The sequence below is a fragment of the Loxodonta africana genome, chromosome 21 (assembly GCF_030014295.1).
Source record: "Loxodonta africana isolate mLoxAfr1 chromosome 21, mLoxAfr1.hap2, whole genome shotgun sequence".
Classification (NCBI taxonomy): domain Eukaryota; kingdom Metazoa; phylum Chordata; class Mammalia; order Proboscidea; family Elephantidae; genus Loxodonta; species Loxodonta africana.
The window spans coordinates 14,083,751-14,107,034 of record NC_087362.1 but is presented as its reverse complement, the minus strand read 5'-3'; the positions used below and the strand labels follow the sequence as shown (position 1 = coordinate 14,107,034).

Here is a 23,284-nt window from a genome sequence, read left to right as displayed (position 1 = left end):
CTGTTTAAACAGATTTTTAACAGCAGTCAGAATGGTTATATGGCCCTTAGTTGAAAGAAGCTTGAGTCTAGATTATCCAAACCAACTCTCTTTACAAATGAAAAAATTCAGGCTGAGATCCAGAGAGATCAGGGGATTAGCTCCAGGTCACAGAGAGATAGATTCCTTGTAGTTCGGCCTGCAACTGTCTTCTGACTCACTTCACTCGCCTTTCTTTTTCATCAGCTGTGATTTGAACTGCTGACCTTTTGGTTAGCAGCCAGGCTCTTAACCACTGCACCACTAGGGTTCCCATAGAATATCATGGTATGGTGATTTTCTCTAACAAAGTGATTAACAATATTTTGAGATATATGTACTGGAGTTATCAATACAATAATAAAAATATAGCAGCATGACTTTCTGTGTTTCAGAGTTCTGTACCATAAATAGAGGAATGATTTCTTAAGTAGAGAAATGATTTTTTCCTTCAAAAATAAGCTTCGTATGACTGAGTACAGGCACCAAATTTTAAAAATAGCTTTTATGGAAAATACTAAGACTGAAGACCACAAACCTTTTTTTCTGTTTTCATACACCTGATCACTGCAGGAAAAAAGCTACTTTGGGGCAAATTATATTGTGTGTGTAATGCACTGGGGAGTACATGTTACTATTAATTGACTTCTAATGTATTAAAAAATCTGAGAAAAAAGTCCATGTTTTATTAGTAATTTTAAGATGACCAAAAGATCAACAGAAAACTCCTTATTTGGAGTATGCTGGTGTATTCCTAGCATTCAATCTAAACAAGAAGAAACACGATTTCTTTGTGGAAATTCTCTTCCAGAGGTTTTCTTTTTTTCTTCTTCTTGCTGGATGGTGTTTTTATGGTAGAATTAATACTAATAAACCTGATCCTCCACTCTGTGTGCTGCTATCCAGGTTACCCCAGTGGGTAACTGTGCTCCATAAACCTGGGAGTTTGTTAGAAGCTACTTCATTCAGGAGGCATTATGCTGAAGGAAATTGCCATTCAAGAGAGTGGAAGCTGTCAAGAAAAAAGATTGATTATTTCTGTGCCAATATTTGTAAAATTGGTCAGGTAATGAGATATTAGTCTGTAATACAACAGAGCCGCGATGGGCAAATCTGAGTAATCATGCATTGTCTTAGAAGAAGCCCAGATTGACGTTCTTATTATGCACTGTATTTGCAATCAGATAAAGGAGCCTGTTTGCACACATTCTAAAAATCATAATTTGATAATTATATAGTGATTATTTCTTTGTGAATTTTGAAGGTCTGTCTACTTATGATAAAATTCAGTTTTATGAAATTAGAGATTAAGTTACAAAAAGTACAACTGTGGAGATAAATACTAAAACACGGACTTGTATACAGATGACAGATCTATTTGTTTGCTGGCCATTAATTTCCAAGTTTAGTGTTAAAAAATTTTTTTTTTCTCCTTGAGTGAGTTACACGAACACTCTTTCCTACTATTATTAAAAAGGATTCCTCATAATTTTCGATAGCACCTTTGATTTTCAACTTGGCACCTTTAAAACCAAAAAAAAAAAAAAAAAAACCAAACCCAGTGCCATCTAGTCGATTCCGACTCATGGCGCCTTTAAAAAAAAAAAAAATTTAGATACACATAAATGGATTGCTCCGTGGCACCCTTTTGAAATGCTGACCCTTGCACTTTACATGTTGTATATTTCACTTTATAAAGTTAATGTAGGGCTTTTCCGTTGCTCTAGGCTTATTTGTTAAAGCTCAAATAATTTCTGGTTTGCAAAAGAACAGGGTCTCTCTGGAAATAACACATGGACCAATGTCATTTATTTCTTTTTGCAAGGCAAACTAAAAAAGGCGTGACCATTAAGCATCTTATCCTTTGATCTTAATGTAAGCAGTCGGGGTCAGTGCAGAAGACAGAATGAAAGGAAAGCTCTTCAGAAACTCTTAAAGGGTTCACATTGTGATAAGTATTTCAGCCTTTGGAATTTGATAACCCAAAAGCTTTATTTTGAAAAGTCATTATCTTGTGGTTTGGCTCAGATCAGTCTGTAAGGTGCTGGTGGCATCAGGTCTCTTATTGCTAACTGGTGTGCCCCCTGGGACACAAAGTGTGTTCCACAAGAAAGAGCAAGATCTCAGTGTGATTAAACTGAGTCCACAGGGGACTGAGGGCCTGAGAAAACACCAGATTTTAAGAAATCTTCAAATAGAAAAGGGATTGACAGACCCAGAGGGAAGAGTAAAGTGCTCGGTGCTGTGTATGCACAAAGTACACTCTCAGTTGAGCTGTTCCAGCCATGAAGCCAAAACCTGGTTCTCAAGCCCGGTAGGGAGTCGAATTACTGGTGCTTGGCAGCTTAGAGTTTGTATCATGCATTGATTGAGTCAAGTAGTAGTAACCTGTTGCCCTTGCCTTCCTTTTGCTCCCAAACTTAGAGCTTTATGGATTTTTTTGAAAAAGTTATTCTCCTTCCAGTTCCAGTACTTGGGCAGCATTTTCCAAAAAAGTTACTTAACAGAGGCCGTACCAGCACCTGGCCTCTAGCCCAGGGCGTACTTCGGGAAAACATCGGCTGCCTTGGGTGAAGGCCAAATGCCAGTTCACAGAGCCAAGTTGTGGTTTGGACAGGTGGACCCATTCCCTCTGTAACTGTATCACAATTGCCTGCTTGCTTTATCCCCCACCAGAATCTAAGCTCCTAGAAGGCAGATGCTATGACCTCTACCTCTATTATCTCTGTTTTATCTCTTTTATCTCCAGAACTGAGTCTGCCAGGAACATGTGAGTATACGGAAAAAGTTTGTTGAAGGAGTAAATCCTGCAACTCGAGAGGTTCTCAGGTTGCCCCTGAAATCTCTGCTTTTCCCCTTTTAATACACTATAGTTCTAGGGCAGCTGGACTCAATAAGGATCAGAGTTTATAGCAGGGGAAGGACCTGGTACTGACCCTAACACACGAGTCCTGGATATGGAACCAGGTCAGGCTCAAGGAACCCTTCTGAGGAGTGTTCTGACAGATCCTTGGGCCCCCTACTCTTGGGCCCGTAAGAGTTCTGGAGTTGTTCTGAGGGCCAGGACTAGAGTTTCAGCAGCAGTGATACCGGTATTTTTCCATAGCTGTAAATACAGTATCTTAGAGTTAAAACAATAAGCAAAACAGACCAAAAAAAGCCCTGTTTTATCTGTTTAACAAAAAAGGCCTGTTTATCTGGACAATTTACGAAGGCATACAATTAAAACATGCCCAAGTCTCCATTGTTGAAAAGGGTAGAGTTACATGAAAATGCAATTGCTATGAAGAGTCCAGGAGGTAAGGTCATTTCATTATAAAGCCCGTAATTGTGCTTTAGGCGAACCTGTCACTGTCAGGGTGCCAATCTCAAGTATTCTTCAGGTATGTAATGTAGTAGGACTTTCTTTTTTTGAACTAAGAAAATTATTTCTAGCTAATGAAATGTTAGAATTAGAGAACCATATTAAAAACTAAATTTTTTCTTGTCAATTATTTTGAAGCTGTGCTCGTAATTAGGATTGGCCTGGATGATATCAGCAGTGCGTTTTTACAAAGGTATCTTTGAAACCGGTTTCGATAATTACTAAGAATGCTATCTCTATGTTGTTTTTATATGATTCAGTATGTTAACTTCCCCCCTTTAGCAAATGCTTTCTTCCTAAAAAGTACAGAGATAAATTTAACAATGTACGTTTAAGTCCAAATCACAAAAGTCAGCAAGTCCAGATCAGTAGAATCTAAATGAACAAAGGGTTTTATACAAAACAAAAGGGTTTTTTACTGGAATATGTAGCTTTTGACACTTTCATGTCAAAAATAGCATTCCAGTCAAGGCTCTGCCACTTACTATGTGTATTGACTTAGACAAATCATTTCACCTCCCCAAACCCCAGTGTCTTCATTTGTAAAAACTACAGTTGTCAGGAGTATTGCATAAGATAATTATGTATAAAATCACTTAGTAAACACTCAGTACGTATTGCCTTCTCTGTTCTGCAAGTCTGTAATGGGTGTGTTCCCCAGGGTATTGGTTGTGTGCGTTCCTTAGTTGAGGGTGCAATGTCTCATGATCTTGGTAATTTGGTTTCTTGTGTACTAATGTTATTATGGAAACCCTGGTGGCACAGTGGTTAGATGCTGCAGCTGCTAACCAAAAGGTTGGGAGTTTGAATCTACCAGCTGCTCCTTGGAAACTCTATGGGGCAGTTCTACTTTGCCTTATAGGGTCACTATGGATTGGAATTGACTCGATGGCAATGTTTTGTTTTGGTTAATGTTATTATATATTTTAATATAGTTTAAGAAATTTAATCTGTGCAAACATGGCTGTCATTTTTTGGCCAAATTTTCAGGTCTGTCATCCCTATAGGAGCCCTGGTATAGCAGCAGTTAAAGCACTTTGCTGCTAACCGAAAGGTTGATGGTTCAAACCTACCAGGAGAAAAATGTGGTAGTCTGCTTCCATAAAGATTTACAGCCTTGGAAATCCTATAGGATGGTTCTCCTCTGTCCTACACGGTTGCTATGAGTTGGAATTGACTCAGCAGCAATAGGTTTGGTTTTCGGTCAGTTAACCCAGTCAACCAGGGCATGATTCTCATACAGTATGGCTTAGCTTCACAGTCACAGATGAAATCCTGGCCCGTGACCCTTCTTATAGATGTGACACTTGCTCATAGTGGGGACAGAGTTTGTAAATGAGCATATTACAACCATTGAAAAAAAGTCAAAATATGAAATTTTGTGTTCTTTTTACTTTAGTCAAAAAAAGGCATTTTCATTTCATAATTTTTTGATATAATCCATTAAGTTGCCCTAATACTGCCTAGTAATTATTTGACATCTACGAGAACATAAGGGTGAAATGAAAAGTATGTTTATTAGATTGTGCATTTTAAAGCAGTTTTCTACAAAAGAAAAAAAAAATATTACTGTGCATAGCCTTGGAAACCGTGGTGGTGTAGTAGTTGAGTGCTACGGCTGCTAACCATAAGGGTCAAGCAGTTCGAATCTGCTTAGCGTTCCTTGGAAACTCCGCGGGGCAGTTCTACTCTGTCCTATAGGGTTGCTTTGAGTTGGAATCGACTCAATGGCAGCCAGTTTGGTTTTGTTTTTGGTTTTTTTTTGGGTGCATAGCCTTCTTATCTAAATTGGTCTTAATATCTGTATTGCCCAAATATTCAAGAAAGTGTAGAATCTTTGACATTTCTTTGCCTAACTAATAATAAAGGAGGAGGTTTTTTTGTCATTGGTGTTTTTTCTTAAATCTTCATACTGAACCATAGTTATCCTTTAGCACTTCAAGACTAACAATCAAGACTAAATTTAATACACATCTCACTTCTGTGTAGATTGCTGTGGCACAGATGTTTTGCGGCCAGATGTTTTGCGGCCCGTCTTTACTCTGCCGGTCATTAAGGAATGGGGTGATAAACTTGCAACCTTGCTTATAGAGGATTGTCCCTATTGTAAATACTCCCTCATAGAAGGAAAAAAATGCTGAGGTGCTGAAAATTGTTTATAAAATACCATCACAGAGCCATCAGGCAACAGAGAATGCTCTGATTATATTTTATAGTAACCTTAATTTCTTTGAACCGCTTCATTAAATTTTCTCCTGGCTTCTGAGCATAGGGTAGGAAGACAGATTAAATTCTAATTCCTGTGCTATTCAATGGGCTTGGCAGAGTTTCTTTAAAAGTTTAAATGATAACGAAGATAAAGACTCTGGTTTGCCCTCAAATGTTAGTATAGACATTTTGTGTAGGTTAGAAGTCATTTCATTTTTCAGTGAAATGTGGCTCCAGATATAAAAAATGAACCTTATTCAATTCCCCAGGCTTAGAAAAAATTGTTAGAATTGGGGGAAGGGGGTAGTTTTAGTCTACTACTACTCTGATTGAATAAACTTGAGGTTTTTTGAAAAGGTAAAAAGCTATATCTTAAAGTGAATTTGAGAGGATTTTTTTGATTTGGAGGACAAGATAGTATCATACTTAACTAAGATTCTCCCTGTTTTGTTTTCTTTACTATAGAAACAACACCCAGCAGTGGCCACTGAGAAGGGTGTGTGTGTGTGTGTGTGTATGTTTTAATGGGGAATTGTTTGAAAGAAATTCTTTATGTACAAGTACAGTTGTGTGTCACTTAATGTCCATGATATGTTTTGTGAAATATAGGCCATTATGTGATTTGGACATTGTATGAACACCATATTATATACAGGCAGTCCGTGGGTTGTGAACATCTGACTTATGTAAAACCCGTAGTTAGGAACCAACCTCCATAAATCCTATTATGTTAAAAATTTGAAGTACATACAATGGTTTATAACAACAAACCAGTTCTACTTTGTGACACGCATCAAAACGTCATTGTTACTGTGGTGTTGTTATTAGGTGCTGACTCATAGCATGATGTCCTTTTCCAGGGACTGATGCCTTCTGACAACATGTCCAAAATATGTGAGACAAAGTCTTGCCATCCTTGGTTCTAAGGAGCATTTTGGCTGTACTTCTTCCAAGACAGACCTGTTCATTCTTTTGGCAGTCCATAGTATAATTACTGTTATTACTATATCATTATGATAAAGATGTTATAGTGTATCTGGAAGTGTTTCTTTAACGTTTTTTATGCATAGAAAGGAAAACTGTATACTAAGACAAGCATTTGACTAACTGGCATTAGATACGTCCACTACATCCTGTTCTCTGATCCAAATTTTTGAACTCTGTTATAATCTTATGGGATCACAGACATATATGCAGTCGGATGTTACCTGAATGGATGCTATGCGGTGCATGGCTGTACTCTAAATAAAAGCAGCAATTTATACAGGTTTCTCAGCCACTTACATTTTCTGTTTGCTTTTAGTTTGAGCATTATTATTCACGTTGTGTTGACTGTAGAAGGATTGATAGTGTCCAAACCCAAAGAAACCAAACCCATTGCCATTAACATGATTCCAAATCATAGTGACCCTATAGGTTGAGTATAACTGCCCCTTAGGGTTTCCAAGGCTGTAAATCTTTAAAGAAGCAGAACACCACATCTTTCTCCCTCAGAGCAGCTGGTGGATTCGAACCACCAACCTTTTCATTAACAGCTGAGAGATTAACCAGTGCGACACCAAGGTTCCTTTGATAGTGTCCAGTGTTGTTGTTAGGTGCCATTGAGTCGGTTCTGACTCATAGCAACCCTACATTCGACAGAATGAAACAATATCTGGTCCTGCGCCATCCTCAGGACTATTTGGGTTTTTTTGTGTGTGTGTTTGTTTTGTTTTGAATTTCTACTCAGTCACAGATCAATACTTCTGTAAAATACAATTAAAATGAATTATTAGAAAAAGGTAATTTTAAAAAAGCATGTAAAATATAAGCCCAAATTAGATTCAGAAGGCACACGATTAAGCTGTCAGGTTGCCGTGAAGTTTCCAAGTGCTGCCTCTTACCTTCTGTGTTTCCACAGTTGTGCTGTTTACAGTTCTGAGGCATTGGCCCACGTATTCGTGGTTAGCAGTCCCTCAATAAACGTTTGCATGAATGGAGTGTTTGTTTCACAAAGAAGACCTCAACATTATTTTAGTAATCTGCGGCTGCTAACCAAAGGTCGACAGTTCAAATCCGCCAGGCACTGCTCCTTGGAAACTCTATGGGGCAGCTTTACTCTGTCCTACAGAGTGGCTATGAATCGGAATTGACTCGACAGCAGTGGGTTTGTTTTTTTTTGGTCTTATACACCATAGTTACGTTTGGTATTGGTTTGTGTGTGTATGTTTTAAGTTGTTGTAAAAGTATAGATAACAACATTTACAAATTCAGCATTTTTCATATGTACAGTTCAGTGACACCAATTACATCAATCATGCTGTGCAACCATCACAGATAAAAAAAAAAAAACTACCTACTGCCAAATCGCTATTAGCAGAAACTCAATGCTTCCTGAACAATGACTCTTCCTCCACCTTGCCCTGGAGTAAGTCAATCACAAAAGGACAAGTATTGTATGATCTCATTTATATGAAATACCTAGGATATGCAGAGGTGTAGAGATCAGTTTTTTTATTTTTTAGAGATCAGAGCTTAGTATTGGTTTGTTCTTAAATAGGATTTTTAAAAATTGTAGGTAAGAAACAGTAAAAATTTATACATTCTGGACACTTTCTTAGAAATTTTAAACTATCCTCATTCCTTCTTAAAATGTTACAGGCAGTCCCTGGGTTACGAACGAGATCCGTTTCTAAGTGAATCTTTAAGTTGAATTTGTAGCTAAGTCAGAACAGGCGTGTATGGTTCTTACTTAGCCTCACTTTAATGCAAAGGAGAGGCCCTGGTGGCTCGGTGGTTAGGAGCTTGGGTACTAACCCAAAATATGGCAGTTCAAATCCACCAGCTCCCCCCTGGAAACCGTGTGGGGCAGTTCTGCTGTTTTCTAAAGGGTCGCTATGACTTGGAATCGACCCCACGGCAACGGGTTTGGTTTCGGTTTTATTTTAGAGCTGAGACCGATTCCCTTCTATCACTGACCCCCATAAATCTTTTAGATAAAATAGCTGCTAAGGTGGTCAGAACCGACTGGACGCCAACAGGTTTGATTTTTTAAGGTCAAAGCATCAGACTGCTAGTTCCTGACTCTGGGCCTTTTTGTTTGTTTGGACAATAGTAGTATAATTTTCTTAACAGTGAGAATCAACTTAAAATTAAAAAAAAATCCCATGCCACCTCCGCATCCCACCAAGATTTCTAAGCTTGAATTGTGTCTGTAATTTAACTTTGACCCCAGAGAAGCAGCTCGTGCTAGCGCTCATGTAAAACGATTCTGTAATTCTAGAATAAAAACGTTATTATTAAGTTAAAAAGAATTACACACTGTTCTTTTGTGTATCCTTTCTCTAGGAATTCCTTTACTTTGTTTTGGAGTAAACCTAGCTCCCTTAAATGATACCTCTAGTCCAGAATTTGTCTAACTAAATGACCATCAGAATCTCTTGAACTTTGAAAAAATACATTATTTTTCCTCAAATTTTTAATAAGGAAAATTTTCTTCAACTGTACAAAAAGTTAAAAACAGTACACTGAATACCTATGGAAATACCTTCTAGTTTTAAAACTAAGATCCAGTCAAGGTACATGCATTGAACTTGGTTGTCACCTCTCTTTAGCCTTTTTAAATCTAAAAACAGTCCTCCCACTGTGTGTGTGTGTCTGTGTGTGTGTGTGAGAGAGAGAGAGAGAAATACTGACTCTTTGATATAACTAGGCCACATGTCCTGTAGCATGTTCCACTTTCTGGATTTGTCTGTTTCCTTGTGGTGCCGTTTAACTTGTCCCACCGTCCCCTGATTCTCTGAAAATGGGAAGTCAGGTCTAGGCTTGGTTTGACTTAGGTAAAAGATACTTGATAACAATACTTCTATGATGTGTGTACTTCAGATTACATCACATTAAGAGGCACCTTATAGCAGATGGTTCGATTATTAATGATGCTATTTGATCACCTGTTTGTGGTGGTAACCGCCATATCTCTTCTTTAGAAGCAGCAAATGTGTGTGACATGATACTTTGGTACCACGTGAATATCCCGCACACATTTTACCTAAAGGTTTAAGAGTTCATTTATCCCTCCTAGAATCTGTTGTTCCTTCTACACTGGTTACCTGACATTCTTCTGTAAAGACGAACATCAAATGTCGATGAACTACAGTTCCTTCTAAAAAGTCAGGGTAAATGCCTAATTTTTCCCCCTTTACTTACCATATTTGGAGTAGATCTCATATGTGGAGTAGATCTCACTAAATCAAAATTTTTCCCTTATTTTTTCAAAGCACTCTCTGTCACACTCAAAATCTGTCCTTCAGCTGTGATTTTTCTGGTGAGGAAGGTCATTCAGCTTCAGCCCTTTCCTTTGTATGAACTTGGAGGCAGAAGGGCTGTGCTGTCTGTCACCCTCACTACACAGAGATCCACTCCACCTGTTCCTTTGGGCTTGCTAATGCATGAAAAAGCTGTACAACGAAGAAGGAAGACTGAAGAATTAACCCCTTTGAATTGTGGTGGTGGCGAAGGATATAGATTGTACCATGGACTGCCGGAGGAGTGAACAAATCTGTCTTGGAGGAAGTACAACCAGAATGCTCCTTAGAGGCAGTGATGGCAAGATTACATCTAACATACTTTGGACTCGTTATCAGAAGGGACCAATCCCTGGAGAAGGACATCATGCTTGGTAAAGTGGAGGGTCAGCAAAAAAGAGGAAGACCCTTGATGAGATGCATCGACACAGTGGCTGCAACAGTGGGCTCAAGCATAACAACGATCGTGAGAATGGCGTGGGACCGGGCAGTGTTTCGCTCTGTTGTATATAGAGTCGCTACAAGTCAGAACCAACTCAGACGCACCTAACGACAACCACAGTGCAGGCTGGAAATACGGTGCCGCTGACAACTGACCTCTACAACCTCCTCCTTGGTTTACCTCGCCCCTTGTATATGGAATTAAGTGCTCTCAGCAAAAGAGATATCTGATTCATTTGAATTAGTTCAGGCTATATGTTGTAAATGTGGTATTTATAATTTTCTTGCTTTTGGAGTATATTTGGCCTTGAGTTTGATGGGAAGATCTCCAAATGCAGTATGCCTGCTCTATAGTCTTTAAAAGTAAATCATTTCTGAGAATACTGAAGTTTGGCACCCAGCAACATAATTCGTTTGCTTTCTAATATTTTTATAAATTAGAAAGGAAATGCTTTAAAGTTATATGTATGTCAAATGTACTTAGATATGTGGTTAAAAAGCAGTATAATAAGCAAATAAATAAATAAATAACCAAAACCAAACTTGTTGCCGTTGCACTGATTCCAACTCACAGCGACCCTATGGAAACCCTGGTGGCGTAGTGGGTAAGTGCTACAGCTGCTAACCAAGGGGTTAGCAGTTCAAATCCTCCAGGTGCTCCTTGGAAACTCTGTGGGGCAGTTCTGCTCTGCCCTTTAGGGTCACTATGAGTCGGAAATGAATACCAAAAACCAAACCCAGTGCCATCAAGTAGGTTCCGACCCATAGCTACCCTATAGGACAGAGTAGAACTGCTCCATAGAGTTTCCAAGGAGCGCCTGGCGGATTTGAACTGCCGACCCTTTGATTAGCAGCCGTAGCACCTAACCACTATGCCACCAGGGTTTCCAATAAGACCCTAAAATTAATGCTAAAATCCAACCAATCCTTTAAATTCCTTTTTTTTTTTGTAATTTACTAATTTTGTCTGCTGCTGTGGAGAGAAATCAAAACTTCCAAATTAACTTCCTTTGCTTTTTTAATTTTTTAACTTCCTTTGAAGAAGTATCTTGAAGATTGAACTTGGAAGAAGTGTAAGTAGGAGAGAGAAGTGGAGAGTGAAATGTAACACATTTGTTTTCTCCTTGCTGAAAAAGCGATTTGCGTTTTCGTATAAAGTGCTGTGCAGTGTTAAGAGTTGGCCTTCTACCTCTTGAATGTCTCATTTTAGAAGATGACATTCATATAGTTCTTTTTTCTTTGCTTTTAAGTGATTGATAACTGATTAATAATTGAAGTCATCATATTCTCTGTTGTGTATGTTGTATTTACTAAAGCTGCTTTTTTTTTTTTTATGCTATTTAAATTTGGTTGTGCTGTCAAATGAAAAATATTCCTAGCTATCCCCTGGGCATGGACTTTCATCCTAACCTTTTTGTGGCCATAGGTGTTCTTTCTCTGAGGTTTCTCTCAGCTCTGTGTCTCATGTAGTCTCTCTTTGTTTTATCCTTCAGTTACACACAGTGACCTCTTTAAAACAAAAAAACCAAACCCGCTGCCACCGAGTCAATTCTGACTCATAGCCACCCTGCAGGACAGAGTAGAACTGCCTCATAGGGTTTCCAAGACTGGAAATCTTTACGGAAGCGGACTGCCACATCCTTCTTCCACGAAGCCTGGTGGGTTTGAACTGTTGATCATTTGGTTGGCAGCCAGGTGCTTAACCACTGCACCACCAGGGCTCCTTAGTGACCTCTTAAGCAGTTAGCAAGTTTTATAGCTGACTGTGTTACAGAACTTCCTTATGGAAAAAAAATCTCAAGCCATAAAACTGTCTTGAAAGGTCAATTATTTTTTCCTGAATAAAAGCATTTTTTTAACAAATTTAACAGAAAACTTAATTTTAAAAGATTTTATATAAACAAATGCTCTATACAGCAAATAAGGAAAACCAAGAGATGAGAAAAATATCACCTGAAATCTCACTACCGGAAATAAATTTTGTTTCTTCCCTTTGAGTAATTTCTCTGCCTGTTTTTTTGTTTTTGCATTTTTGAGGTTATATGGTATAAGCAGTATGGATATAAAATATCTATAATCCTGTTTTAGAAATATTAACATTTTATCATAAGAATTTTCTGCAAACATTGTTTTTCATAAGCATTATCCTTAGCAGTTGTGTGCTGTTCAGTTACACAAGTGCAGCATAATTTTCTTGACTGTTTGCTTATTGTAGACGTTCAGTGTTTCTAGTATTTTTGCTGTTATATGCTTCAGTGAACAATTATGCATCATGTTTTAGTCTATAATTAGAATTATCTCCCTAGAATATATTCTCAGGTTGGAAATTTTGTGATCAAGAGGAATCAGTACTTCCAAGGATTTTAATATGTACATCCAGATGGGTCTGTGAAGAAGCTACCCGCATTATATTGTGTGTACCTTATTTTTCTAGAAGAGGGTCTGAGATCTTTGTAAACCCAAAAACCTAAAGAACCACTGATGCACATTTATAAAAAGAGAGTTTGTACCTCTTGTGGGCATTACAGCTTTTCTACTTTCTAGAAGCCTAGCAGCGAACATAGCCTGAGGCAGATACATAAGAAGTTTGTTGAAAATATGATCCTAGTGAGACATGAACACTAACGTGCCTTAAAAACCCATTGCCGTCGAGTCAGTTTGACTCACCGCGACCCTATAGGACAGAGTAGAACTGCCCCATAGGGTTTCTAAGGAGCAGCTGATGGATTCAAAGTGCTGACCTTTTGGTTAGCAGCTGAGCTTTTTAACCACTGTGCCACCAGGGCCTCACTAAAATGCCTTAGGAAGAGAAAACAACAGCAAGTTTTCCTCAGTGTCAGTTTGAAAAACCTTTTTATTTACTTCGTTATTTGTCAGCAGCTGATAAGTGGTAGATTTTTAAAAAAACATTCTTTTTTCTGTGAAATCAGCTCAGTTGAAGTTTCCTATGTGCCATGGTGACTACCTGAAAATAATTTCTTTCTATTTTTCTCTGTAGAAAATCAGTTTTCAAAAATTCCATGAGTATGTCATTCTAAGGTAAATTATGTTTTTCTATATATTTGCCTAGGCTAATGGGCATCATAATAAGTCAGCACTACTTTTTTGAAATACTGATTGGGTTTTCAGAATTTAATTCTATTAAAATAGCCCTTCGGAATGATTTTACTGCTCTTTCTAGTTAATATCATTGTATTTCTGGTTAAATGCATTGTAAAGGAAATTTCTTATTGAAATGAACTGTAACTTTAACGGTGATACTAAGAAATTTACTGTGGTATTGGCATTTTAAAATTCTTGAAGACATCTACCAACTGATATAGGTGAAAATTCCATAGAAATTCTGATATAAGATATGAAATACTTGTGGACATCTTCTTCCATGGAGATAGTAAAATGCAATAGTTAAAAACATGGGCTGTGGAAGCCTGGGTTTTAATCCTGGCTCTGCCTCCTCCTTGTTGTATGGCTTTGTGCAAGTTACTTAAACTATGTGCCTCAGTTTCTTCATCTGTAAAGTGGAGGTGATAACTATACCTAGTGCAAAGTGTTATTGCAAGGATTAAGAACAATAGGTGAGATACACTTAGAATAGTGCTTGGTGCATTGTAAGAATTCAGTACTAGATGAGCTTCTTTTACTTCCTCCTCACTCTGTCATCATCTTCCTCATTATCATTGTCATCATCATCATGGAAAACTGGTACTTGATAAAACACCGTGAGTAAAAAAATGAGTTTAGCACTGCTTTTATCTTTCATTTTTCTGATTAACCTTCAAAGATTCTGTTCTAGGTGGGACTAAGTTTAACCATGCTTTCCGTTGACAGCTCAGCAGGTGGTCTTCAGTAACATCAGGCCATCTTTTCTCTTCCTCCATAGATATCAAGATAAATTTGTCACCTCTCCTCATTGTACTGGATAAAATAAGGGAACCTTTTTAATAGAGAACAAACAGTTGAATGACTTAGGGTCATCAAAAGTAAATACAAAGTAAAATTGAGTTACTTGGTTAGGCTTGGTCATTCCAAGTACTACGCATTCATTTATTTATTTTGCAAAATTTTAACTTTAGTTGCAAGAGGATACTACATTTCACGTGTACCACAGCACCTTCTACCTGTGATGTGCCCGATGGAGATTGGTGGGAATGTGGCAGACGATCTGAACTAGGTGGACGTGACTGACTGGTTCCTCTCAGCCCATTCAGAGTTGCTGCATATTGCTGAACAGCTATTGTGTTTCCTTCCCTCAAAGTAGGGAAAAGTTACTTGAAATGAAATTATCCCTCTAATTGTTTATAAGGTGTTTTAGAAAAAATATAAGTGCTATGAACATTATGATTAAATTAGACCTTTTCTTTTAATACCCAAAGGTGGTGGTTAGTAAGATGAAGAAATGGAAAGTTAATTTTAAGTTAACTGCATCATATTTTAATGCTCTAAGATAAGTGTAATCTGTTTCTCCATTACATGGTAACTCAGAGATTAAATTAGGACAGCGTCTGTGTCACTCTCTGTTAAAGTAGTGGCTTGACTCCTGTTCCTCCCCTTGGACTTCATAGCGAGCGCCCCTATGTATCCTAGGAAACAGAGTGTTTTACTTGTGGCTAAGTACCCTGTGAGTGAGATTTTTTCCTTCCTTTCCCTAAGTGATACATCTGTATACTAAGGAAGCGGGTAAAAGTGGAACTCTGGTCTTTGGTATAGGTAGCAAGTCTTGAGAAATATAAGGTTCCTCTGTGCTGGTGTAACTCTTCTTCTGCCATCTTCGTGGCATCAAGCACTTGATTAGTTTTTGGTTAGAGTAGAATATTAATAAAACCATAGTCATGGAGGCTTGGTGGTTAATTTGGTCATATTCCATGGTCATAGCAATACTTTTGGTCACAAGAAGGTAAGAGTATTCTTCAGTGTTGGTTTGAGCAGCTCAGAATTCACAGTGGTAAGTCAGTCAGAAGAATCAGCTTAACATAAGACCAAAAGCACTTTAGTCTTTACTTATGAGCTAATTTAATTCTTTGTATAAGATTAGTTTAAAATGTTTCCCCCTTATTTCACATATTGTCAGGGGAAATCATAATCTAACATGCTGAAGGACCAAAAATACCTTTGACAAGGCAAATCTCATTGTGTAGAGTGTCAGAATTGACTAATTCCTTGGTTTAAGTAGTTGGCAAAAATACACCTGTAATGTGTTGAAGGAGCACTTTAAAGTTTGCATTGCTGCCCTTTCAAAATCCGTTTTAAAAATATAAGGCACGCCATCCCTTAGAAACTTGAAGCCCAGGAGACATCATATTTCCTATTGAATAAGCATTACTATTTTCTATGTGGGGCTAGGGATTAAAAAAAAATAGAAATGGGAGCGAGTTTAGGAAAATGGGTACATAATAGAAACTTGACATGCAAAAGGAGCAGAAGACACAAGGCTCTCTTCAACTAGAGCTTTTAGTTTGGGTGAAGAAGAAAACCTAACATATAGGACAGCTAGAGAATTATAAAAGTATTAAAGAGTAGAAATGCATAAAAAGGGGGAAAATCACTGGAACTGAGGTAGATGGAAGAGGCTGGATCTTTAGAAACGGAATTGGAAGTGAACCTAGAAAGAAAGGAGGAAAGAAGGGCCATGCTGTAGGCTGAGGTTGGTAAGGTGAGCCAAGCCCCTGAGGCAAGGCAGAGCATGGTTTTTTATGCTCTCCTGAAGGGACACAGTAGACTAAAGAGTAACAGGACAGCTGGAGTGAGTACACAGAGTGTGACACCGAATGCCAGGCAGAGGAGTTGGAACCTGGTATATTAAAAGTCTGTTGAGAGTCTGTCAAGTTTTTATTTTTTAAATCCCTAACATGTGCCGTGAAAGCAGTGTCTAACAGAGGTAAGCCTAAAGGCAGGATGTAGAGAGGTTTAAATGGGGAAGGATTGGAAGGCAGAAATGAAGAGACTGTGGGAACGATTTAGATGGCAGGGATGAGGGTTTGGATCTGGAGGCCCCCTGTGGGGTGGAGGAAGAGGAGCATGCCTGTGTCAGTACCTTCCATTGCTCCTAATACAGTGAGGGGTTGTCCTCCTTCAGACCTGGCCACTTCTCTATCTCTGCTTTGGCTTACATCCCCTCCCACATTCTCAGGAGCTTTCTACCCTCAGTTACCCTCTCTCTCACACAGGTATTAAATCTTTCTCATGCCTTTAGCTTTTAAAAATGCTTAAAACTATTGAATTAAAAACAAAACTCCTTGCTCCAGCTACTTCTCCCTCCATCTCCATTCTTCCCTTCACAGAAACTTGTTACAAATGTGTATTCTGGCTTGCTCCATTACACCACAAAAACAGCTCTCACTAAGGTTTTCAGTCTGTTCACGTCACCAGACCCAGTCCTCATCTCACCTGGCTTCTAAACAGCATCAGACACTGTCTGCCATTCCTTCTGTCTTAAACACACTTTTTGGTTTTCTTCCTGCATATTGGGCCAGACCTCTAGCTCCTTGGCAGTTTTGCCCTCTTTTACCAATCTTTTAAGGGTTGGATTCCTCAAGGTGGGGTCCAAGGCCCTCTTCTCTCCTCACTTTATAATCTCTCCATAGATAGTCTCATCCAGATCCATCTTTCAGTTATTATCTCCATAAAGATGTCTGTCAAATTTACATCCTTCCTCCCAGAGCTCTTTGTTGAGATCCAGAGTCCATGTTTCCATCTCCTTTTGGGTATTTCAGAAGCACCTCAAACTCAAAAAGAAAGCATATCCCAAAATGAATTCATGAGAACTGCCCCATAGAGTTTCCAGGGAGCGCCTGGCGGATTCAAACTGCTGACCCTTTGGTTAGCAGCCATAGCACTTAAGCACTACGCCACCAGGGTTTCCTTCATGATCTTCAATTCTGTTTTTTTCAGTGTCCCTTCTCTCAGTGAACAGCATCAAGTTTTACCAGTTAGAAATGGTAGAGTCAGCCTGACACCTCCCTCTTCTTCCCCACCCACATCCGGGCCATCATCACATTTGATGATTTTACTTCCTAATTAACCCTGGAATTTATCCACCGCTTGCTCTTTTTCTTCCTCCCTTCCTCCCTCTCCTACTCCCTTTTCCTCCCCGCCCCCCCCCCCCCCCACACACCAAGATGCTCTTACAGGCTACCACAGACAGTTTCTCAGGCAACTAACTGATCTATTCCTCATCCACTCTGGACTCCCTCCAGTCTCTTCTACTCCTCAGCCAAAGTGTTCCTTTCAAAACGTACTTTCCCTTCCAGGTGCACTAAAACTATTAACTGGCTTCTCACTGCTCTCATATTAAGACGGAACTCCTTACCACATACACCAGACCCTGCTTGATGTGGTCGCGACCTGTCTTCATGATGACTCGTCTGGCACCAGGCCCCCAACTCTTCACACTCCAACCATGCACTACAGGGACTTCTTACAGCACTGCTCTCTACCGGGAATACTCTTCCCTCTTCGCTTGCCTCATTAACTTCTCACTCTTAAGATCTCTGCTCAGCAGTATACTCATTCTCAAGGAAGCCTTCCGTAACTTCCTAGTTTATATCAACCCTCCTTAAAGGCTCTTACCATACAATGTTTGTGTGATCTTTTTTTTTTTTTTTTTTTGCTTTAGATGAAGGTTTACAGAACAAATTAGTTTCTAATTGAACAATTAATACACAGACTGTTTTGTGACATTGGTTGCCAATCCCGTGACTTGTCAACACTCTCCTCTTCTTCACCTTGGGTTCCCCATTTCCATTTGTCCAGCTTTCCTGTTCCCTCCTGCCTTCTCCTCCTTGCCCCTGGGCTGGTGTGCCCATTTAGCCTTGTATCCATGGTTGAGCTACATGTATTATCGTTTGTTTTATAGGCCTGTCTAATGGCAAAAGGGTGAACCTCAGGAGTGACTTCAGTTCTGAGTTAAAAGGGTGTTCAGGAGTCGGAATCGACTTGAGGGCACTGGGCTGGGCAGGTGCCATGCTCTCGGGTTTCTTCAGTCTCCATCAGACCAGTAAGTCTGGTCTTTTTTTCGCAATTATTTGATTATTGGTCTGTTCCACTGAAATGCAAGCTGCATGAGGACAGGCCCATGTCTGTTTTTGTGCATGTAACCCAGTACATAGTAGATACTTCAGAAATATTTGATGAATAAATAAATATATGCATACATGAATTGTTGAGTCCATCACTTTAACATTTCAGAGGAAAGAATGACAAGGGCAGAACAACTAAAGGATCACAGGAATGCCTCTTGGACTCTCTTAGACTCTAGATGAGTACAAAATGCTATAATATCCCCATGTACAGCTGGGTAGGAGATCATTGTGAGGCATTCTGAGGCCTTTGAAAGTCCACACTCCTCGGGCCTCTGCCAATGCTGTGTCCCAGAGCTGATGAATGACTTCATGCTGCAGAACGGAGACTAACATACTTCCCTAGCTAGCCTGCACCTTCAGGACTTGTCATTCTCGTTAATATAACATCACACCTACAGCTTTTATTCCTGTTGACCACTTCTTCTTTCTTGAAATCCTCTCCCTCATCAGCTTCTATAGTATTTTATTTTTGATTGTTTTCTTATCCCTCTGAAAATGTCTTGGCTTCTCTTCCTATTCATTTTCTCCCTCAGAATACTCATCCCAAAATTCAGCTCTGATCTGTCATGCTCCCCTCTGGTGACTCCCATTTCTGACAAAATGAAGTCTAAACTTCCTGACTGTTCTTATGGGGACTCTAAGGCATGCCAGCATCTCAAGTCTCTTCTACTGCTACCTCACCATATAGCCCTTGCAACTCATTATACCAAACTATTTGGAGTTTCCTTAGCATTCTACTTTCTTTTATGCTTTTGTGCCCCACTTCCCATCCTAGCCCCATTTCCCATCCTCTCCTCCATTCCTACCAAACACTCTACCAACTGTGTGCTGGGGAGCAGAGTCTGCTGTTTTCAAAACCTAGATCAAGTCACTTTTTCTATAACTTAGCACTTTGTAGTTCTTGGCATGGAGTAGACCTTTAGTAAATATTTGGATAACTAAAAGGACGATCCTTTTATTTTTTAATGATGCAAACAAACACTAACCTGAATGCCAAATGGCACATTGTTGGATAAGCATTCCCTCTTAAGATCAGGCCTGTTGATCGTTGAAAACGAAAATGTCAAAAAGTTTATTACAAAAATAACCTTGATCTACTTTGAATGTATTTTTTCTGTCTCACATAGTTAGGTTTTCCTGTCACACCCTCCTAAAATGGATTTCTAGTCATGACATGGTAGTAAAATGTTGTTCTACACTTTAAGATAGTATTTCTGCCCTGAAAACTTTGAGGTATTTTATTTCTTGGGATGATTTTTTTTTTCCAGATTTGCAAACGATTATACCAATCAAATTTAGTGTGTTCTAAAGCCCCAAATTACAATAGTTTTATGAGCTGTTATGAAAGCCAAGCTTCAGGGCAAAGCAAGAAGGCACTAGAGGAAAAGCTGTTTTATGCATTTCCAGCTGCGGAGAGTACTAACACTTCATGTGGGAGTGCCCTATTCATTCTCGAATTTCTCCCCTAGAGGGATAATAGGATATTGCTCTTCCGTTTTCAAAAAGGTATTACAAACATTCTCTCCCAACAGAAATACCACATCTGACCTCATTCTGCTGTCACTCAATAAAATTTTTTTCCTCAGTGTTGTAAGAATTATCGATGATTCTATTGATGACATAATTTCCCATAAGGTCTTCAGGAAGATTTAGCAATCATGATGTGGTGTCACGGGGATTGCCAGATGGGAGGGAGGATTAGGAATTAAAGTGTAGGCTGGATTTTGGCTGGTCTTAGATTATCAAAGGCCTTGTCATATTGGAAATAAGAATCAAAGCACAGGAAGAAATAAGTGCTTCCCAGAATAAGGAAGTATTAACAGTGGGGTCCCCAGGGGTTGATGTTGGGATTGCTCTTTTGAAGTATTTTTAAGATGATGAAGGAAAGAAAGTAAAGAGAGAGTCTAACCTCTTCTAGGTAAGGAAGCAGTGCTGACTGGCACAAGCTGAAAGAAAGTTCCAGAACATTGTGTGAGTGGGCAGGAAAGGAGCAGATGTGACCTTATTTTCAGTAAATTCAGATTTTAAGTAGTTCTTCTCTTCTCCACCTGATGCAATGCTGTGCTTATTCTTTTGAGGGGTCTATTCAGCAGAGTTAATTTCTGATTTTTATCCTACTAAGCTATTTGGTTTCTGGGTTTTTTATAAGCTGTTTGGACTTAAAATGTACATTTCCCATCCCCATGTGCATACATAATATATGTGCATATATAAATTATTCATGTGCTTAAAAAATCTTCACAGGTTTTATTTTATAATTTTTCATTGCTTTGCTTTTGTTTTTTTCTCTTCACTCTTTTCCCAGCACCTTTCTTATTTTTAGACAGGTTGTTTTGTAGGGATGACAAGGTACCATATTGACAGTTTCACTGAAATATTTTGTGTAACATATTATGTATTATCTTTAGAATGAAAATGCTACTTAGGAGCTTTCTTTTTTTTTTTTTAAATTCAGTAATTCCTTAGTTCCCAAGCAAAGGAGAGTTAAGATGTGCCAACTGTAGCCTTCCATGGTTTCTAGAAGGTGTCATCACATACCCTTCACTACCTGTGGAAGGTGGGCCTTTTAAATGCCACAGGTATGCTTGTGCTTAGAGCCATTGCCCTGGCCTCTGAGCTCCTGCCACAGAAATTGACACATATGGCTTCATCATCTTTTGAAATATGCATGAAAAGATTTTTCATTGATCATCCATGTAATGCTTATGTTTGATTCTTAAGATTCATTTGAAAGCAACTAAAGGTTTAGTGTTAAAAATATTCACATAAGAAAGATTTTTTAAATCTCTGAAATATGATTTAGCTCATGAGCTAAATCATGAATCTTTCTTAAAGTCTCTGGGAAAAAAGTTATTTGGATTTCCTAAATATGATAAATTTCATGTGTCTCATAGGCTTCTTGGTTGTCTATGAGAATAACTGATCGGGGCCATTAAATAGTCCTATGAATAAAAGTTTTTTTGTAAAAGGATAATCAGTTTGTTGTTTATTTTTCTATTGTAGACATTAACGTCCTTTAATTGCCCGTTTCTTCTTTTAATTTGTTCCTCCTCAGGTATTACCTGATATTTTTTTGACCTGATTTAAAATCTCTAGTCAATTACTGTTTTGCAACAAGGACCAAATTTGGCAAGAAATGGTTTCCAAGATAAATTGGAGTAGAGGACTAACACTAGCAGATTTACTTTTTCTTAAATACAGTACTTGTTTTCCATGAAATACCAAATTGCACTTCCAGACATGATTTATCCAAATCTGAAGATGAGAAGAAACTAAAAAAAAAAAAAAGGATTATTCAAATTTTAGATTTGTAGGGAAAGTAATGTTTTCAGTTGTCTCATTTGGATTCTCAAAGTGCTAGTTTAAACCAAGCCAAGAGGCGGCATAAGATAATGGAGCCCCAGTCATTTTTATTTTGGCAAGGTAGTAATAGTAATAGGTTACCCACCGCTAAGTGTTCGCCCTTTATTCAGTCCATGAACAGACATGCCCTGGGTACCTCCTGCGCTCTAGGTGCTTGGGATGCACAGATAAATATGGCGTAGTGGTTAAGAGCTACGGCTGCTAACCAAATTTTCAACAGTTTGAATCCACCAGCTGCTCCTTGAAAACCCTATGAGGACAGTTCTACTCTGTCCTGTAGGGTCGCTGTGAGTCTGAACTGACTCTATGGCAGCGGGGGTAGGGGGCTCTTCAAAGAGCCCTCAGTCTGGCTGGAGAGAACCATGTAAACAGATACTGATAAGGCCATTTGGGAAAAGCAGCCTTACGAATATTCACAGGAGATGTGAGAGGAAGTTTCCTGGAGCTGTGACTCCTGCCATTAAAGCTGCTGGCTGGAACTACTGTGTGCTTAATGGTAATTTCACATTCACAAAATGGAACGTTAGAGATAATAGAGTTAATACAGAGAGAGATTTTGTGTGAAATCTGTTTCCAGTTGTAATTCTACTTCATATGCTGAAAACAGAAAGTTTTTATTAGTAAGGAATTTACAATTTACCTTGATACCTTTAAAATATACAATGCATTGACATGGTTTTTTTAAGAGTATGTTTCAGCATAATTTTAGCCAATTCGATACCTGCCTTAGTTTGGATGGATTAATTGTTTAAAATTGTACCATATGGTTCTGAGGATGGACTTATTACCCATGCTTAGTAACACTACTGTCAAATATATTTTTAAACTATACCCAATCACTGGAATAATTTAGAATTCAAAAGATCAAACTTAAAAAGTAGAGTATTTTTATATTTCAGAAGTGTTCCTTTTTAGGAAAAATTATCTGTGAAAGACTTTAAGTAAATGTATAGCCTATGGAGACATTCAAACTTGTCTGTGAAATTTGGATTCTGGTGAAATACAGGTAATATTCCTGTCAGTTGAAAAGTGATTTTCCTAAATTCTGAATGAAAGGGTGCTTCCCTCCCCCCTCAAAAAAGAAAAGTATACTCATATACAGTGTCCAGTAATGTGAGTGAGATTAAGTGTCATAAACGTTCTGAAGTATATACCTGATATAGAGATGGCCATGAAAACTGGACCCTGGCTAATTTACAACCTAGGGTATCATCAGTAGAAAATCATTATCCAGAAGTGGAACATGTGGTACTGATGGGTCATTATTTTTAACAATATTAAGTTGAAATAAGAAGTTGCCCTGGTGAGAAGAAACCTTTTTAACCCTTGTTTGGTTTCTTGGATGATTTTTTTTAAATATTGAGACGGGAGCAGAGTTTTCCACTCTAAGCACCCAAATTTCATCATTTACATGTAGAAAGAAGCCTGAGTGAATTTGAAACACCTGGGATGACTATGGGTGCCTTCGCCTTCTGCTTAAAAAGGGAATTCACGGCCTCCAGCCAGAGGGCACTAGGAAGGATTCTTGG

The 23,284-nt window shown here is 38.6% G+C and overlaps 1 protein-coding gene across 4 annotated transcripts in view; it reads left to right on the top strand.

The window, feature by feature from the left end:
• GALNT7 (polypeptide N-acetylgalactosaminyltransferase 7) overlaps positions 1–23,284 on the top strand; it is a 140,429-nt gene that overhangs the window by 42,046 nt on the left and 75,099 nt on the right. The window contains exon 2 of one of the 4 annotated variants that reach the window (XM_064273574.1): positions 14,388–14,568. The exons of the other annotated variants lie outside the window; for them this stretch is intronic. The gene's annotated coding sequence lies outside the window, so the exon portion shown is untranslated. The remainder of the gene's footprint in view (positions 1–14,387; positions 14,569–23,284) is intronic. 4 annotated transcript variants of the gene reach the window in all.